A 19,021-nucleotide genomic window follows, 5' to 3' on the forward strand; every position below is an offset into this window, starting at 1 on the left:
ACAAGCGGTCGAATACATAGACCCATTTCAAAACGTCACTCTGGCATCCATGTGTATGTCCATCTACAAACACATGTTTTTAATGCCTGAAACTATCGCTCTAGTACCGCCAGACCTCTATAACGGTAAACAGAAACGTTATTCAACCCCCTCTATCCAGTGGCTCATGCACGTCTCTGAGAAGGAAGACATACAAATTCAACATGCCTTACAGGGTGGTGAATACCGCCTGGGCCCCTATTACCTGGACGGGTACTCTGTAATTAAGGGTGTGCCGACAGCCTTTGAATTCAACGGCTGTTTTTACCACGGCTGCCCCAAGTGTTACAAACCCCACGAGTATAACAAAATGCTGGGTGCCAAATTTGAACACTTATACAGGCGTACTCTGACAAAGGCCCAGTATGTTGAAAACCAGGGCTTTGCTATGAGAGTTCTTTGGGAGCACGAGTGGTTAGACATGTTAAAAACCAACACAGACCTCTGCTCTTTTCTTAAGACTCATGATTTACCCACACCATTGGAGCCCCGTGATGCCTTATTTGGGGGGCGTACAAATGCCATACAACTGTACAAGGTCGTTGGTGAGGGCGAGAAAATACACTACTATGATTTCACCAGTCTGTACCCTTTTGTGAACAAGATGAAGTTGTACCCAATGGGTCACCCCACCATCATCTATAGAGATTTCAAGCCCCTATCCGAATACTTTGGGCTTATCAAATGTGAAATCTATCCTCCTAAGCAGCTTTACTTCCCAGTGTTACCATGCAGAGTCGATGGCAAGCTGATGTTCCCCCTATGTCGAACATGTGCGATGCTTAAAGAGATTGATGGCTGCAGACACACCGATGAACAAAGGATGCTCACAGGGACCTGGTGTAGCATCGAGGTACAAGCTGCCTTAGAGAAAGGGTACAGGATCGGTAGAGTACACGAAGTGTGGCATTTTAAGAGCACTACAACACAACTCTTTGCCCCCTACATTAATTTGTTTCTCAGAGACAAACAGGAGGCCTCAGGGTATCCTGAATGGTGTACTAGTCAGGATGCAAAACAGAAATACATCGATGACTACTACGCTCACGAGGGTATCAGTTTACGCCCCCATCTGATAGAGGTCAATCCTGCACGCCGACAGTTAGCCAAACTCTGTCTCAACTCCTTATGGGGAAAATTTGCACAGCGCACAAACCTTTCAAATACCACTTTAATATCAGACCCTGATGAACTGTTCAAGTACCTGTTTGCCCCCTGCTACGAGGTGTCCAGCTGCGAGTTTATCGATGACGATACCGCAGCTTTGTGTTGGAAATACGCCCAAGAGTACCCCACATCGAGTAACAACATAAACATTTTCATAGCCTGCTTCACGACAGCCCACGCTCGTCTAGAGCTTTACGGGGTTATGGATAAGCTCCAGGATCGCTGCTTGTATCACGATACAGATTCTGTGATTTTTCTGAGCAAACCGGGGGATGAAGACCCTCCTCTAGGAGATTATCTGGGTAATCTAACCAGTGAGCTAGATAAGGATGAGTATATAAAAGAATATACCCCCTCAGGGCCTAAGACATACAGTTACCGGACCAACAAGAACAAGGTGTGTATGAAGGTCAAAGGGATAACCTTAAATGTCAGCAACACTGTAAAAATCAATTTTGATAGTCTGAAGAATCTGGTACACGAATACGCTACAGCAGACGATTCTGAGAATGCTAAAACCATAGTCGTGAACCAGCCCTGCATAGTCAGATCTAAAAAGAAGTGGGAAATCACAACCCAGCCTCTACATAAAACATTGTGAGTTGTTTTTGATAAAAGGGTCCTAACCACCGACTATAAAACACTGCCTTATGGTTATTAGGTCCATTAGAGAGACAGCCGCCACAGTATGGACACCAGGTTGCAGCATCCGTTCTCCTGCGTGCTAGCAGGACCCTCAAACTGTGGTAAAAGCTATTTTATAAAAAAGCTCTTAGAAAATGCCGCCTCTGCTTTATCACAAATCCCTAACAACATTGTATGGCTTTATTCATGCTGGCAGCCTCTTTATACAGACTTGGGCCGTCGGTTCCCCCATATCAAATTTATAGAGGGTATACCGGATAACCTCAACGATGATGAGCTACTACCACCAACCCTTGTAAATATGATAATTGTTGATGATCTGATGCGTGAAGGTGGTGATCATCCAGAGTTAGAGAGAGCTTTTACTCAATATTCACATCATCGCAATCTAAGCATCTGCTACATTGTGCAGAATTTGTTTTACAAAGGCAAGAACAGTAGGTCTATAGCTCTCAACGCTTCATACCTTGTTTTATTTAAAACCCCCCGTGACAAACAGCAAATAGCTGTCATAGCTAAACAGATGTACCCTGGAAACACACACTTCTTCATGGAGGCCTTTAACGACGCTACAGCAAAACCCCACGGGTACCTGTTGGTAGACTTAAAAAATGAAACTCTAGAAGACTATAGACTAAGGGCTGATATTTTTCCACCAGAGCTACCTGTAGTTTACACCCCAAAGCCCAAGACCAGGCCCTATAAAAAGCAGCGGTGATGTCTTTTAGAACCATTTACAGGCCAGCCCTTATAACGCTCAGTGGTGACCATGTCTACACACCTACGCCGCAATTTAGCTCTCCTGAAAATGCTTGTTACAGCCACCCCCCAACACCGAAAGGCCATCCTGGGCACCGCTTCTGACGATTTAGTGGCTGCCATTTCAGAAATAGCCCTAAACACCCTAAAAGGCAACGTCCCTATATCAAAGCGTCAGTTACAGGTTCTGAAGAAGAAGAAGGGGCTCATCAAGAAGCTCAGTAATAAAAGGGCCTCACTCATAACAAAGAAGAAACTGGTGAAACAGTCTGGAGGTTTTATAGGTAACTTGCTGGGGATAGCTATACCTGTAATTACAAGCCTCCTTACGGGTCAGTGATGGAGCATGCCACAAAAATGTATCTGGTTCCTAGGCAGCAAATGGAGCAGCTGGGGTCCACCACGGACAACGCATGGGATATCCGTAGAAATGAGACTTTACGCCTGGATGCTGAAATTAAAGACATTTTGAGCAGGACTGATCTAAACCCCTACGACAAGGCTAACCTTTACAACAACACTCTCAAAAAATTCTTAAATTACTACACCCTGTGGAATACCGAAAAGAACAAGTTGACTCTATATAACCCAGACTCTGAACAACCAGCTGCTCAGGCCCCCGACCCTCAGCCCCTACAACCGCCTCCCGATGATGCGCCAGCCTCAGATACCTTTGTTGGAGACCTCCTAAAAAATATAGGTCAAAGGCACAGAGGGGCTGCGCAGATGTTGATGAGTAAACTAGCCGCTTCTAAAGACCTAGTCTCTTGGAATGAGCTAGGTGAGTTTCTCTACAAGGGCCAACCTGTTGCAGGGTCGCATATGTACGATCTAGTCAAAGGTCTCACACACCCCAAAATCCTGACACCTCAAAATGCACCGCGAGGCTGGGAGCAGTTTCTGCAGGCCGCTGCTGAACTCAATATACCCTCCACGATCGTTGGTAATAATGAACACCGCAGACTGCTAGACAATTTGAAGAGTCCCCTACTGCCATCGCCTACAGGTTCTGAAGTCCGAAGGCTATCCCCTAAATGGGCTACTCCTGCACCGTCGGTGCCAGCTCGAAAAAAAAAGACAGCTCCTAAATCACCCTTTGCATGGATTTATGATTAATTGTGTGTGATTTTTATTCCTATGTTTCTTCAATAAAGTTTTGTTAACTAAATATTTGTAATAAACACCTTGTTATAACTTTACAAACCGTCTCAGTCATCTTTCAAAAAAACATTTTATGGTGCATGTATATTGAAATAACAAGTCTGAATACATGTTTTTAAAAAATATAATGTCTTTTATTTTATACGTTCAACATTAAACATACAACTGTTATAAACCCTTACAGTTTTGACAAGGTACATATTCTGTTTTCACAGGTCTGACCGATACCCTGGTGTTTTCTTTTACATATTTCGCAACTATAATATCATTGTTAACAAGATCCCCCGGATATAGATTTAAGAAATTTCTAAACGAAAGACCCTGTGACATTTTACTGATAAAATAAATACAGTGTTCCCCGCATGTGATGGCCATGGAATCCTGAACCCTTAGTTTGTTATACTCCACCACAGCTGCAGCTTTTTTCACAAATTTGAATATAGGAGTTGTATAGAGTCTGTGCTCAGGGAACTCTGCGGTACTGTCAAACACCGTAACCTTGTCAACATTTATAAACATTGCTGCCCAATGTGTCCCAGCCTGGTCATGCGGGTCTGTGTTAAAGACTAGGGTGCATGGTCTTTCTGCCCCTATTTCGGCTGGTAAACCGTCGCTAGGGAAAACACCCAAAAAGTATTTCCTAGCATATTTATGTCTGCTTAAGAAGTCACGTATCTGCACAGTATCCATTTCACAAATGTTTTTAAAGATAGTCAAACAAAATCTGCCTGGCGTGGTTGATCTGAATGATGCTGTCGAATACAGAGAATACGACCATGTTCACATTAGCCACCAGTGGATCTGCGAATCGTATTTCAGCTTTTAGATTCCCATTTTTGACCAGGTTGTAGTGATCACCATCTTCCATGTCAGGTGTCAGGTCGAATGCGAACAGCGTGTATCCACGGCCATAGCCTTCTCTTGACACCGCTACACCGCAGTCCCTTTGATGCTTTCCTGTTATCGAAACCAGTCCTTGATATTCCCTGATGTAATGACCGGCTGCAAAACTGGGGGTGTAGGGTTTTGCAGGAATCACATTGCCCTCATGGACCAGCGCCGCGTAGTTGATGTTGTAGTGTTTAAAATTGAAGGGGTTTGAGGCATAGGTGCCACTAAAAGCTGTGTTGTCCACAAACCCTATGATGATGAGCTTTGGTAGTTGTCCCAGAAATAAATTCTGCTGTTGTGTTAAGCGGGTACCTGCAGGGATGCTGAATACCTTCAGAGCTACTCTTTCCACAGCATACTTGGCGTTGGATATTTGCAAAGCTTCGGCGTGCGCTAACCTGACGCTCGGGGACACTTTCACTCTCTTTACAAACAGGCTCGCAGACAGTATGTTCAACTTGTACTGTTCTGCATCCCCGTTGATGAGGCAGAATGAGTCCTTGTTACGATTGAGCTTGACTTTAAGATCAATTCCGTTGATGAGCAGTTTATCTTGGAAGAAGAGGTCCGAATGTATGCGCCCCAGGAGGTCAAAGGTACGGCTGGCTGCAGCATGCCCCGCTCTTTTTATAAAGCCCTTATTATCACCATCCAGAGCTGTGATTTCAAAATGTCCGTGTGTATCCCTGTGAAAGAGACCAGCTGAAAGTTGTGTGTCAAGGGCGTCGCTACTGTAATTTAGAATGCTCTCAATGTAGGCTCTGTAGGCGTACATGTTATCGTTCTGGGTGATGAGTCGGTCGCCCAGGGTGATGTCCACTTGATTAAACATGGTAGCTAGAGGGTAAGCGATTGGTGCCACTTTAGCGTCATCGTCAATGTCGGACCCATCCGCTTTTACGATTTTACACATAAGATGCAGCAGAGTGTTGTTGAGATCCAAATACATATCCGTGGCCCCTGACACATAAAACTCTATAGGTGCCAGCGGTGTCAATGCTGCTAAAGGTGACACCTCCATGAAGAAGCTGTTTTCGATGCTGGTCTGCGTGGGTTTTAGACTAAACAAGTCCAACTCTGATTTGGCGCACTCTCCAGATCCACAATGTACGAAGGCCATGGCTGTGTTTACAAGGCTTTAAAAAATATTTACTTTAGAGCCGGTTCGCTTCTTCGCAGCTCTCTTCCGTCTTGGAGCTCTTCTTTTCTGAGGGCGTTTTGAAGCTGTCCTCCTTTTTTTATAGGGGGCTGGGGGGCCCCTGCGTCTGGAAACACGCCGTTTCCTTTTGACACTCGCACGTGGTTTATACATCAAACCAGCTCCTTCTTGAGGTTGCTTGTTCATGCGTTCTGCAACCGCCGATGTAACAGACCCCACTACCTCCTGGGCAATGTTCGTGGCAGCCGCCTTCACATGAGGCTTTGCAATTTCATAGCCTCTTCTCAGGAAAGGCATAGCTCTTCTAAACAGACTCCTAAAGAATCCTCCTAATCCAGCCCCGTACATAACAGGTGAACCTTGAAAGTACGGTGGTCCTCCATAACCGGCTTGACTTCTGTAATAGTCTCTGTAGATAGACGGATCTCCGTACGTTTTCATAACCACCATGATGGCTGCTTAATACCCTCTGTCGTGTCTAGGCCTTAAATGAAGCTTGACAATAACTTTCCCGTATTTAAAGGCCACCGGCTCAGACTGATCATCGTAGATCATAATTGAAATAGTGTCAAAATGGTTTTTAGAAACTGCGACGTAGTCAGGTTTGTTAAATTGTATGTTGACCATGGTATTATTATCACCCTGTACATGCACCCACCTTAACAACGGCGAGTAACTATCACCTATCCTCTGAGACTCTACAATATCGCTGTACACGTAGAGCGTGTAGAACCCCCCATTAATATCGGGGCACGTGTGATCTTGTTCCACGGGGCTTTTCACATGTTGTACTGTCCCTAAAATCCTTCTTAATTTACCTTAGCAGTTAAATAGGGTGTTTCGATTTATGGATTTAAGAAACACCTTCCTTCTCACATTATCTAACACCAGATGAATATTCGGATGTGGTTCTATACTGGCTATGGATTTGTTGATGGCTTCGATAATGCTTGAAACGTGCGGGTAGTAGCCTGGTGGGAAGGATGTGTGTATGCCCATGGGGTCCTGTTCCCTCTTGATGTGAAACTTGGTTTCGGCAGCGGTAAATGTATTCCATGTTCTAGGGTATTGTATTTCTGTTAGGGCAACCTCCCAGTCCCCCTTCAGGTCCACAGCCTTAGCCAGTTTGACGGTGTAATTAGAAATCTGATTGTTGGGGAACATGTCCTTAGAAGCGTTGGATGGTAAGGTTATATAAAAGGGTGAAGTCTCCATCGTCGCAGCGGCTTTTAGTTCACACACCCTTCAGGGAGCTGGCCAATACCCAACTGTTAAATTTCTCAGGCCAACCGCGCCATTTGACATATGCCTGGCTCTTAGCCCCTGTACCTTTCCTTTTCAGAACCTTTTCAACCCTATACACCCTGCTCGGATCATCGGGCACCTTTTGTAACTCTTCCTTGTAAAAGGACCCAGACACCGTTTCCCCATCGTAGTCCTTTAACCTATAAATATACAGCCCTTCCTTAAGCTCCACACTTTCCACTATAAATATTTCATCACTAAAGGTCTGCTGGTAACCCTTCGTGAAGACTCCTTTCAGTTTAGAAATCCTTACGTGATCACCCTTTTTAAATACAGACTTCTTCACCATGGTCCCGAAGTTAGGCCCATACACATTTCTCCAAACATTTAACGAATTATCCGGTGTTACCTCTTCAGGGGCCATTTTGATGGTTCTATGATAACTGACATTATATACAGCTAAAAAAGCCTGTAGAACATCCACGTATCTGTATGTATTGTTGGCCGTAAAATACCGCCACATCTTAGACTTTAAAGTTCTGTTAAACCTTTCTACAACCGCTGCTTTTACCTCTGTGTGTGTTACAAAATGTTGAACATTGTGTTGCTTTAATAATTTCTGAAATGACTTGTTTAAGAATTCTTTTCCTGCGTCTGTTTGTAGTTTTTGAGGAATACGACCCTTAGCGAAGATGGCTTTAAAAGCGGCTGTGACGCTAGCTCCACTTTTATCACGCACCGCCTCTGCATACGCGTACTTGGACAACACATCTATGACTGTTAATATATAACATGCGCCGTCGTTATGTTTTGCTATATCTTGAAGGCTGATTATGTCCGATTGCCATTGATAATCTATACACGCATTAACGATTGTGGGGCGCCTCTTAAAACGTCTTCTGGCTGGTTTATGTAGTGAATACGCCTCCTCTCCTGATAACCACGTCTTCACAGCTTCTCTGCTTACCGCCTCCTTTTCAGACCTAGCCCTTCTATATAGAGCTGCGCCGCTTCCAAAGCTGCCAACTCCTCTTGTATCATAGTACAGTTTTCTTAACAGGCCCTCCGACATGTTAGCGGTCATTACAGTACAGGAAATGAAAGACGCTTGTTTTGTGTAAGAACATTTTATTAAAAATAATGAGTATTACCAAATCACAAACAAAAGGGATTTCATATCTTTTCACAGTATACATAGCAAGTACGGTTTAACACATATACGGTTTTAGGGTGTAACATTCTACTACTTTACTTTAAATACACGCTATATGGTCACAATACATCAGGATTTATCTATTATAAAATAGCCTTTGTGGTGCCATGGATACCACTTTTCTGTTTTTTAGATACAGATTACACAAGCGCCTTTCTATAAGTCTCTGTGCCATCTTTTTGTCACAGCACACACCTGTGCCTGGCATGCTTCTTAGTTTTGCGTAGGGGTCGTTGGCATAGCGTATCTCCTTGACTGTCGCTATCATGATCTTCAGCATGTTCGGATGGACAAAACTATTTTCAGCGCTCAGGCCGTGCACCACCCTTAACAGCTTATGCATCTTGTACGGGTCTAGCATACTACATATGTACCGGATTACACGGTCTCTGTATGACCCGGATAGACACTCGTGCGCCCCCTGTTCAGGGTCGTTAATACGATGGCCGAAACACAGGCTGTAATAGTCCCTTTTGACGCATGTGTATACAACCACAGCTGCGAAACCTTTAACACTTGATATGTCATCAGCGGTGAACCCAACTCTGGTGAACCCTGGCGTTGGTTTTTCAGAGTCGTCGTTCTTGGAACACTCTTCACACTCCGTAGACATAGGTGCCCCCGGATATGTGGAACTCCCCGTCTGGTTTGCACAGCATATACAAGACAGATTCAAGCTGCGACCTTTTGCAGTCTGCCCCTGGGCATCAGTTCTTTTCGGTGTTTCATCCTAGGTTCAAAAGATAAATATTGACAACCCGTTAGCGTTAGAAAGACAACAAACTTCCATGTAAAGGGTCTACTCCTAACTTTTTTTTTTTCGACTTACCACCATATTTTCACCACCCTCTGCAGCGCCTCTGAAATCTTGAGAGTCGGTAATATCCATTGGGGACCCTTCATCTTCCACGCTTGTACCGGGCTGCTGCACAACTACTTCCTGAGGACTCGTCATGTGAACATCCACGGTTTCATAGATGGCTGTGTTAGGAACGGGTGCTCTCTAGAGGGGTCAAAAGTAAGATTAAAGTTTGGTAGTTGAAGAAATAAAATACATCCTTATGCAAAATGGTTGCTCCTAACATTTTAACTCACCTCAACATTTTCACACCCCGCGGCGGCTGCTCCGACATCTTGAGAGTCGCTAATATCCATTGGGGACCCTTCAGCTTCCACGCTTGTACCAGGCTGTTGCACACCTACTTCCTGAGGACTCGTCATGTGAACATCCATGGTTTCATAGACGGGCGTGCTAGGCGGAACTATGGATTCTTCCTCCCCCTCCAACTCCAAGAGCGTGCTTTGCTCAGACGCCAAGCCGTCACTCGAACACTCGCTAGAGCTGCTGTCAAGCTTAATTGGGACCACCCGGCGCGGCCATTGCGTAGCAAACCCACAACCATAAGGTTCTTCTGGCTGAGCATTCTCCTCCATTACCGAAGGTCTGGTTCTGTAAAAGCTACTGACGGGGATCTGCGAGCCACCAAACCAATGTTTTCTCTCAAATGGTTTGTAGCTCTTCCTTTCTGCCATGGTGACCCTTCACGTTGTCCAGCGTCTGCTTGCTACACCCGGCTCCTGACCCCTGCTTATATGTATTCATAGAAATCAACACCCCTAAAAGAGGCGTATACCTCTACACCACAACAGGGGCACATGGCCATAGGGCTGCTCTACCACGCCTCTGCCTCCAAAAACAACCCGCCCCCCCCCCTATGACTCATACGCCCCCTTCCGGGACACCTGCCGGCCCTTGTCAACACATGGTCCGCCTGTCACTTGTTTGAGGTCAGCAGTTTAAGACCAGGACTGTTTAAGACCAGGCCTTAATCAGTCCTGGTCTTAAACTACTGGCCTTAAATTTGACAGCCCTGGCAGCAAAAATGGACATGCCAGGGAGTGGCTGGCAGCAAAATGGACATGTCCGTGAGTGCTCAGGCCTGGTCTTAAACAGTCCTGGCCTTAAACTGTCAAAAATAAGGCCAGAAGTTTAAAACCAGACGCCAACCTCAACTGGGGATCTTTTCTACAATGGCACACTCAGTCATTTAAGGACCTGGCGAAACAAAGTGCCTTATGCATCAGACCGTTTTTGGCATATCAGGCATTGACCCATGTGCTGCACACAAGCTAGAACATCGCTGCAGCAGAACCTGCCACAAGCAATGAGGCAATACCTCCACACAATGGGACCAAAGGTGGCCTGTTTATATATGAGAATTAGACAGTCCCTAGGAAAATGAGATCTAGGACCTCTGGAGTTTAAACTTCCTTCATGTTAGGGAGTAAGTAGTCCCTCTAGACATCACTCTCTCTTTACAACAAATGTAGATCCAGTCGCCTTACTCTGAACTTACATTTTGATAATCTGTTACTGATTACCGTACATGTACGTTCCACAGACTGTCTGGAAAATGCTGTTTGTACTGTTCAACATTGTTTTTATGCGAAGCACGCACGCTTATTTGCCTTCTAAACCGTGCATGGTTTGCTACTGAAGGTGTCTCTTTGTTCTGCTATGTCCTGAATTCACAGGCTACACAGTCCATGTCTCTACTCTCCGCTATAGCTCTCTATCCCGTCCTCCTGGGGTGTCCTAATCCTCACTCAGCTTCTCGCTGCCTCCATAAATATCTTTGTTACAAGAAGCGAGTTGCATGAAATGTGGAAAATCTGCCACCAGCCCTTACTCAGCTGTGCTGAGGAACCACTACAGAAGGCAAATTCAACATAGGTCTAGGAAGTCCGATTCAGGGTAGAGTTTCAGAATAGTTCCTCATTATGTACATACACACCATTTAAATTCACTGTACATTAGGTTCCATTCAAATTAAGTGTACATAAATGTAGATCCTGAAAATGGACTTGAAACCAGCCCTCCTGGACCTACGTTGGACACACACTGCATCAGCATTGTTTTGCCCTTAAAACTATAAACCATGCTTTTTATATGACCCACAGACCCAGAATGTGCAACAAGGGGCACTCTCCCACTACAAAATTACTAAACAAGCATTGGCATAGGCAATAGGTCTCACTTTTGAGACCTTATACATTTGCAGTTGATTTAGTTATGCAGCACAATATCCTTGGTGCAACAACATCAGCTGTTGCATGGCTAAACACTTATAAGGTCCCAAAGGCAAAACCTATTGGCTATGCCAATGCTTGTTTAGTTCTGCAAAGCTTCGGTTGCATTGGAAACCAGGAAACAGCGAGGAGATCCCAGTGCAGAGCCCAGTGCAGAAGCAGTCATGAGGAAAAAGCACGAAAAGGACACCTGTTAAAAAACACAAAGCACCAACGACGACGAAGCCCAAGAAAGGCAACAGTACAGTGTGCAAGGCAGAGGCGAGAAAACTGAATATTGAAGTACTCCGAAGCATTCTACAGATGCATATTTATGGCCCCAGTTTCTGGCATTTCCTCACATTCATCCTGCAGTCTCTCTGATTAGAGGACAGTCGACAATGATGTTGGATTCTTTTACGATGTCCTCCAATCAGATAGCCCCCTGAGATGCCGCTATTTTAGACCCGAAATGAAAAGCAAACGTTTTGGATTCCAGTTCCAGGCAGTTCCAGGCAGAAGTGCGGCTGGGAATGCGTGACCCCCCCTTTCCATGACTCCACATTCCCCCTGGGGGCCACACCCCACAGATAGAAGATCCCTGACCTAAAGGAACATATCATACCACTCATAATGTCCGCATTCAAATAAATATAATATACACTTGGTGTGGCCAACACTAGAAATTGATTTTTCACATTTTGTCAAGAAAGCTAAACATATCAAAACATCAATGCAGGGCAATAGAGCTGCAAAAATGCTTGCAAACCCTCGCCCATATCATGCATTGAATGGCATGGTATGGAATGCTCACTTCACAAAGATGGTGGCATCTGCTAAAATGGATGGAGGTCTGATGAACAGGACACGTTGAAGCGTTACTTTCAGAAAAGGGGAATGCAGGCATTGAGCTGCTAAATCCCATCATGTCAAACAATGCTGCTTTAATATATAAATTGAATTTTGTAGTATGTAAAGTAGTGACACTTACGTACTACAGAATGCATTTCAAAAACCTACGGCTGGAGACTCCTTCTCCGCCTCTCTCTCCTATCTTTTCTGTGCAGAGAATTCACCTTGCTAAAGAACTCCGCACAAGTAGGCATACAAATTTGCAGTAAATGGTAGATGGGCTGGGGTGGTTGTGGGAAACTGGGGAATAATTACTACCAAATGGAAGGATTTAGGAATAGTTAAGGAGGGGTTTGGAAAGGATAGGGCTATTACAAACCACAAACCCACAGCAGAGTATTTATTTATTTATTTGTCTTGTTAAGCACCGGAATCACCCTCGAAGGGGTATCTCCGTGCCACGGAAGTGCTACAGAGTCAGCGGAGGGGTTCCAAAGAAACCTGCAGAACTGCAGATAGTTGGTGCATTCGCAGTGGTGTAAAGAAAGTTGATTCTAGTAGGAGGGGTCCCCTGATAGAAGGCTTTGCCACCTATACGGGATTTCTTTACACAAGGTACCTTGAGGAGCAATTTAGGTCCAGATCGGAGCGTTCTGGAAGGCTGGTATCGTTTGAGTCTGTCGGCTAGATAGCTGGGGCATTGCCGTGTAGTGCCTTGTGTACTATGCAGCAGATTTTAAAATGGATCCGCTTGTGGATGGGCAGCCAGTGTAGTCTCAGGAGTAGAGGCAAGGAAGCGGTCCTGGTAGGAGAATTGGAGACTAATCGGGCCGCTCTGTTTTGGACTACCTGGAGTCTGTTAAGAGAGAATTCATTAGCTGACATCAGGAGGGCATTGCAATAGTCAAGACAACTTATTACAAGTGCCTGAAGGAGAGTGTTCTGGACTGTCATAGGGAGGAAAGGAAAGACCTTCCTCAAAAGACTTGACGTGTGGAAACAAGAGCTCACAGTGGTTGCGACTTGCTCTTTTATGGTGAGTGTCTGGTCTAAATGTACTCCTAAGTTTTTCACCACTGCTTTCGGGATCGTTGCAGGACCTAGGTTAGTGGGCCATCACTCTGGAGACCAGAGTAGGGTTGCCTCTCCGAAAAGCATAATTTCAGTTTTACTAGCATTTAGCTGAAGGAAGTTCTTCCTCATCCACTCCGAGATGGTTGTCATACCTTCAGAGAAGGCAGACTGAGCATTGATGGAGTTTTTGTCAAATGCCATTAAGAGCTGGGTATCATTAGTGTATGAGATTGGGATGAAGCCCAGTTTCCTACGTGGATCTGCAAGAGGAGCCACATAAATGTTAAATAGTGTGGGACTAAGGCAGGATCCCTGGGGCACACCTTTAGTCAACTCTGATGTTGGAGAGTGAAAGGTGCCCAGATTGACAGTTTGGGTACGATGAGTTTGAACGCCAATGATAGGCAAGATTTTGGATACTAAAGTTTCTTAATCTAGTTAGTAGGATGTAATGGGATATTGTGTCAAATGCTGCTGACAGATCCAGCAGCACCTATAATGCTGCCTGTTCGTTATCCAGAAGGTGCCTAAGGTTATCAGTGACAGCAATAAGTGCTGATTCCGTACTAAATCTGGGATGAAAACTGGACTGTGAGGGGTCAAAGCCTCCTGTTACTTCCATGAAGTCAGAGAGGTATTTATTAACATGTTTCTCCAGAAGTTTACACAGATAGGGTAGTAGGGAGATAGGACAGTAGTTAGACAAATCTTCCGGAGGAGCATTAGGTTTCTTTCTAATAGGAATTATTTGGGCAGCCTTCCATTAGGAAGGTAATTTGCACTTGGTCAGGGAGGAGATCAAGGGTGCCAACTGTCTGTGAAGTAGTGAGGATACCTTAGCAGGAAGGATATCCTGAGGGGAGCCAGATTTTACTATTTTCATTAGGGACTCCACTGTGTCAGTTGTAAGAGGGGGGAAGAAGTCCAATGAAAGAACAATGTGGGAGTTTGAGGGGTAGAGGGCGGTGGTGTCTTTCTGAGGGTCCTTATCTTTGGTGATACTATCGTAAATGCTCTCTAGCTTCTGAATAAAGTGGTTAGCCAGCTTGTCACAAAGGTCTTGTGCTGGGGTTACTTCGTTATGACATGCCTTAGGGTTCGTGAAAGAGTTAAGAATGCAGTAGAGTTCTTTAGAGGATTTTCCTGCATGATTAGGTTTTGACTCGATGTGGGTTTTGCGAGCCTTCTTTACATTTTTATGGCATAGGGCCAGTTACTACAGCTCTGAAGGTGTCAAAATATACTCGGATATACTCTGGCAAAGCTTTTGAGTCAAGTCAAGAACCACACATGGCCACCAATAGTACTACAACACATTGCCATAGACAACAATGGAGATAGGGAATCGGGTGCTTGCCCACTACGGAGGTGCTTGCCCGCTACTGAGGAGGACACTTTATTTACTTATTTATTTATTTTTGACATTTGTACAGCGCTCTGTTACCCGTAGGTGTCCTGGCGCTAAGTGTCACTACTGAGGAAGGGGCGGGTCGGGAAGTAGTTGGTAAACAGCCAGGTCTTCAATGCTCTTCTAAAGGCCATAAGGTCAGTCATTTTTCTGAGGGCAACGGGCAAGGCGTTCCAGGCTTTGGTTGCGCCCAACACAAAGCTTCTGCCTCCCCAAAACACACTGGGGGCTCGCTGCTGAAAAGACGCCCAACACTTATTGCAGGACTCGAAGTCCCAGGAGTCCTTCGGTTGCCCACACCTGCACCTGGGCTTGAGCACCGCCTCCACCACTCGACGCCTCTTAAGACCTCGCCGCACCCGCTTCGCGGGTGCCGCAGCGTCTAGTGATGTTGTTTTGTTTCGTGCTCTTTTACTTTTGCGGAGGTCATTGGGGGCTACGAGGTGCTTGCCCGCTACTGAGGAGGACACTGGGGGCTCGCTGCTGAAAAGACGTGCAACACTTATTGCAGGACTCAAAGTCCCAGGAGTCCTTTGGTTGCCCACACCTGCACCTGGGCTTGAGCACCGCCTCCACCACTGACGCCTCTTAAGACCTCGTCGCACCCGCTTCGCGATTGCCGCAGCGTCTAGTGGTGTTGTTTTGGTTCGTGCTCTTTCACTTTTGTGGAGGTCATTGGGGGCTACGAGATGCTTGCCCGCTACTGAGGAGGACACTGGGGGCTCGCTGCTGAAAGACGCGCAACACTTATTGCAGGACTCGAAGTCCCAGGAGTCCTTTGGTTGCCCACACCTGCACCTGGGCTTGAGCACCGCCTCCACCACTGACGCCTCTTAAGACCTTGGCGCACCCGCTTTGCGGGTGCCACAGCACCTAGTGGTGTTGTTTTGTTTCGTGCTCTTTCACTTTTGCGAAGGTCATTGGGGGCTACGAGGTGCTTGCCCGCTACTGAGGAGGACACTGGGGGTTTGCTGCTGAAAAGACGCGCAACACTTACTGCAGGACTCGAAGTCCCAGGAGTCCTTTGGTTGCCCACACCTGGGCTTGAGCACCGCCTCCACCACTGACGCCTCCTAAGACCTCGCCGCACCCGCTTTGCGGGGGCCGCAGCGTCTAGTGGTGTTGTTTTGTTTCGTGCTCTTTCACTTTTGCGGAGGTCATTGGGGGCTACGAGGTGCTTGTCCGCTACTGAGGAGGACACTGGGGGCTCGCTGCTGAAAAGACACGCAACACTTAATGCAGGACTCGAAGTCCCAGGAGTCCTTTGGTTGCCCACACCTGCACCTGGGTTTGAGCACCGCCTCCACCTCTGATGCCTCTTAAGACCTCGCCGCACCCGCTTCGCAGGTGCCGCGGCGTCTAGTGGTGTTGTTTTGTTTCGTGCTCTTTCACTTTTGCGGAGGTCATTGGGGGCTACGAGGTGCTTGCCTGCTACTGAGGAGGACACTGGGGGCTCGCTGCTGAAAAGACGCGCAACACTTTTTGCAGGACTCGAAGTCGCAGGAGTCCTTTGGTTGCCCACACCTGCACCTGGGTTTGAGCACCGCCTCCACCACTGACGCCTCTTAAGACCTCGCCTCACCCGCTTCGCGGGTGCCACAGCGTCCAGTGGTGTTGTTTTGTTTCGTGCTCTTTCACTTTTGCGGAGGTCATTGGGGGCTACGAGGTGCTTGCCCGCTACTGAGGAGGGCACTGGGGGCTCGCTGCTGAAAAGACACGCAACACTTATTGCAGGACTCGAAGTCCCAGGAGTCCTTTGGTTGCCCACACCTGCACCTGGGCTTGAGCACCGCCTCCACCACTGACGCCTCCTAAGACCTCGCCGCACCCGCTTCGCGGGTGCCGCAGCGTCTAGTGGTGTTTTGTTTTGTGCTCTTTTACTTTTGCTGGGGTCATTGGGGGCTACGAGGTGCTTGCCTGCTACTGAGGAGGACACTGGGGGGCTCGCTGCTGAAAAGACGCGCAACACTTATTGCAGGACTCGAAGTTCCAGGAGTTCTTTGGTTGCCCACACCTGCACCTGGCCTTGAGCACCGCCTCCACCACTGACGCCTCTTAAGACCTCACTGCACCCGCTTTGCGGGTGTCGCAGCGTCTAGTGGTGTTGTTTTGTTTCGTGCTCTTTCCCTTTTGCGGAGGTCATTGGGGGCTACGAGGTGCTTGCCCGCTACTGAGCAGGACACTGGGGGCTCGCTGCTGAAAAGACGCGCAACACTTTTTGCAGGACTCGAAGTCCCAGGAGTCCTTTGGTTGCCCACACCTGGGCTTGAGCACTGCCTCCACCACTGACGCCTCTTAAGACCTCGCCGCACCCGCTTTGCGGGTGCCGTAGCGTCTAGTGGTGTTGTTTTGTTTCGTGCTCTTTCCCTTTTGCGGAGGTCATTGGGGGCTACGAGGTGCTTGCCCGCTACTGAGCAGGACACTGGGGGCTCGCTGCTGAAAAGACGCGCAACACTTATTGCAGGACTTGAAGTCCCAGTAGTCCTTTGGTTGCCCACACCTGCACCTGGGCTTGAGCACCGCCTCCACCACTGACGCCTCTTAAGACCTCGCCGCACCCGCTTCGCGGGTGCCGCAGCTCTAGTGGTGTTGTTTTGTTTCATGCTCTCTCATTTTTGCGGAGGTCATTGGGGGCTACGAGGTGCTTGCCCGCTACTGAGGAGGACACTGGGGGCTCGTTGCTGAAAAGACGCGCAACACTTATTGCAGGACTCGAAGTCCCAGGAGTCCTTTGGTTGCCCACAACTGCACCTGGGCTTGAGCACCGCCTCCACCACTGACGCCTCTTAAGACCTCGCCGCACCCGCTTCACGGGTGCCGCAGCGTCTAGTGGTGGTGTTTTGTTTCGTGCTCTTTCACCTTTGCGGAGGTCATTGGGGGCTACGAGGTGCTTGCCCGCTACTGAGGAGGACACTGGGGGCTCGCTGCTGAAAAGACGCGCTACACTTATTGCAGGACTCGAAGTCCCAGGAGTCCTTTGGTTGCCCACACCTGCACCTGGGCTTGAGCACCGCCTCCATCACTAACGCTATTTAACCCACTATTACTTCCGCTGCGCGGGAGCGCGCGGGAGAACCCCGGGAGAAGCCCGGGACAAGGGCGGGACCGTCTGCGGCCGTCAGAGGCCAGAGGAGGCCGGGCTGGGCCACCCCAATAGTCATCTTCATTCCTGAGCTCTACTTACTTTGGACTGTGCTATTGGTTGCAGGGGGTTTGATAGCGGGATAATAGTATTTGTTTGAATTATTTTTCGACATGAGCAAAAGGAAAGTGGGGGACAAGGTGGTGGGCACTCTTGATGCCTTCCTCATAAGAGCGGAATCAGTGTTAATTCACAAGATTGAGGCTATCCCGGGCTCTGGGGGGGTTCATTGCCATGTGCTCAGCTACCTGCTACTCAGTTATCACCAGATCTAGCTGTATCTAACCCTCATCCCTTGTCCAGGTCTCCAAGTTTGTTTCCCACTAGCCCAGACCCTCCCACTTCTCAGCCCCAGAGTAACGCGAGTAGTCTGGCTATGGTAAGGCCAAGAGGGATGAAGGCCTTGGGTGGCACAAACAAAGAACCACTAAATAAAAAAAGGAAGGGGCGCAGTGTTAAAATACAAAAGCCACCACCAGCTTCTAGTGGCCCGAGTGGGGTATTTGTCTTTGGCAACTCAAGCATTTCAACCACTGATATCCCCCCCTTGGTTCCTACTAATCCTCCGTTGAACAAAAATGAAGTGATGGTTGTACTATATTTAAGGAGCAATTAGCAGTTCTTCTTGAGCCCCTCCTAAAAAGATTAGATTTGGTTGATCTCAGATTATCCAAGATTGAAGTTGCACTGGCACGCTCGTCCCAAGCGACCCCGGCTCGGTCTAATAAGCAGGCTTCAGCAGGTGTTACTCCAGCCAGTGAGGGGGTCATTCACAGGGACCAGGGTGGTGCGAAGGCGAGTGCCCAGATACTAGTGCGGGGGGGACTCAAACAAATGGGAGCGCCAGGAGTATACCACCTACTGGTGCTAGTAACAATAAGATTATGTTCAACCAAAGGCCCCAGTGTCAGATAGATTACGGAGGCAGGACGACAACTGCAATGATGGTCGGTCAAAGAAGCACCCTTACCTGCACTTGCCACCCGAAGCAACCCCTTATACTGTCATCTTAGCGAATGTCCCCCCCCTGCCTCAGGACTCACATGAGCATTGGTCGACCCTTAAAAATAAGGCCCTTCAATATCTGAATAAAAGGACCGGTATAGGGGATGGCTTATTTCAGGAATTTAAAATGGTAAGACGTATCGAATGGGTTGGACACTCCACTAAAACCATACCAGGAGACTGCGTGGTTTT

The 19,021-nt window shown here is 47.3% G+C and overlaps 1 protein-coding gene across 2 annotated transcripts in view; it reads right to left on the bottom strand.

Annotated features, from left to right (window-relative positions):
• Positions 1-19,021, bottom strand: part of LRRN4 (leucine rich repeat neuronal 4) — a 268,764-nt gene that overhangs the window by 191,625 nt on the left and 58,118 nt on the right. The window lies entirely within an intron of this gene.

This window comes from Lissotriton vulgaris, chromosome 6, assembly GCF_964263255.1.
Source record: "Lissotriton vulgaris chromosome 6, aLisVul1.2, whole genome shotgun sequence".
NCBI classification, from domain to species: Eukaryota; Metazoa; Chordata; class Amphibia; order Caudata; family Salamandridae; genus Lissotriton; species Lissotriton vulgaris.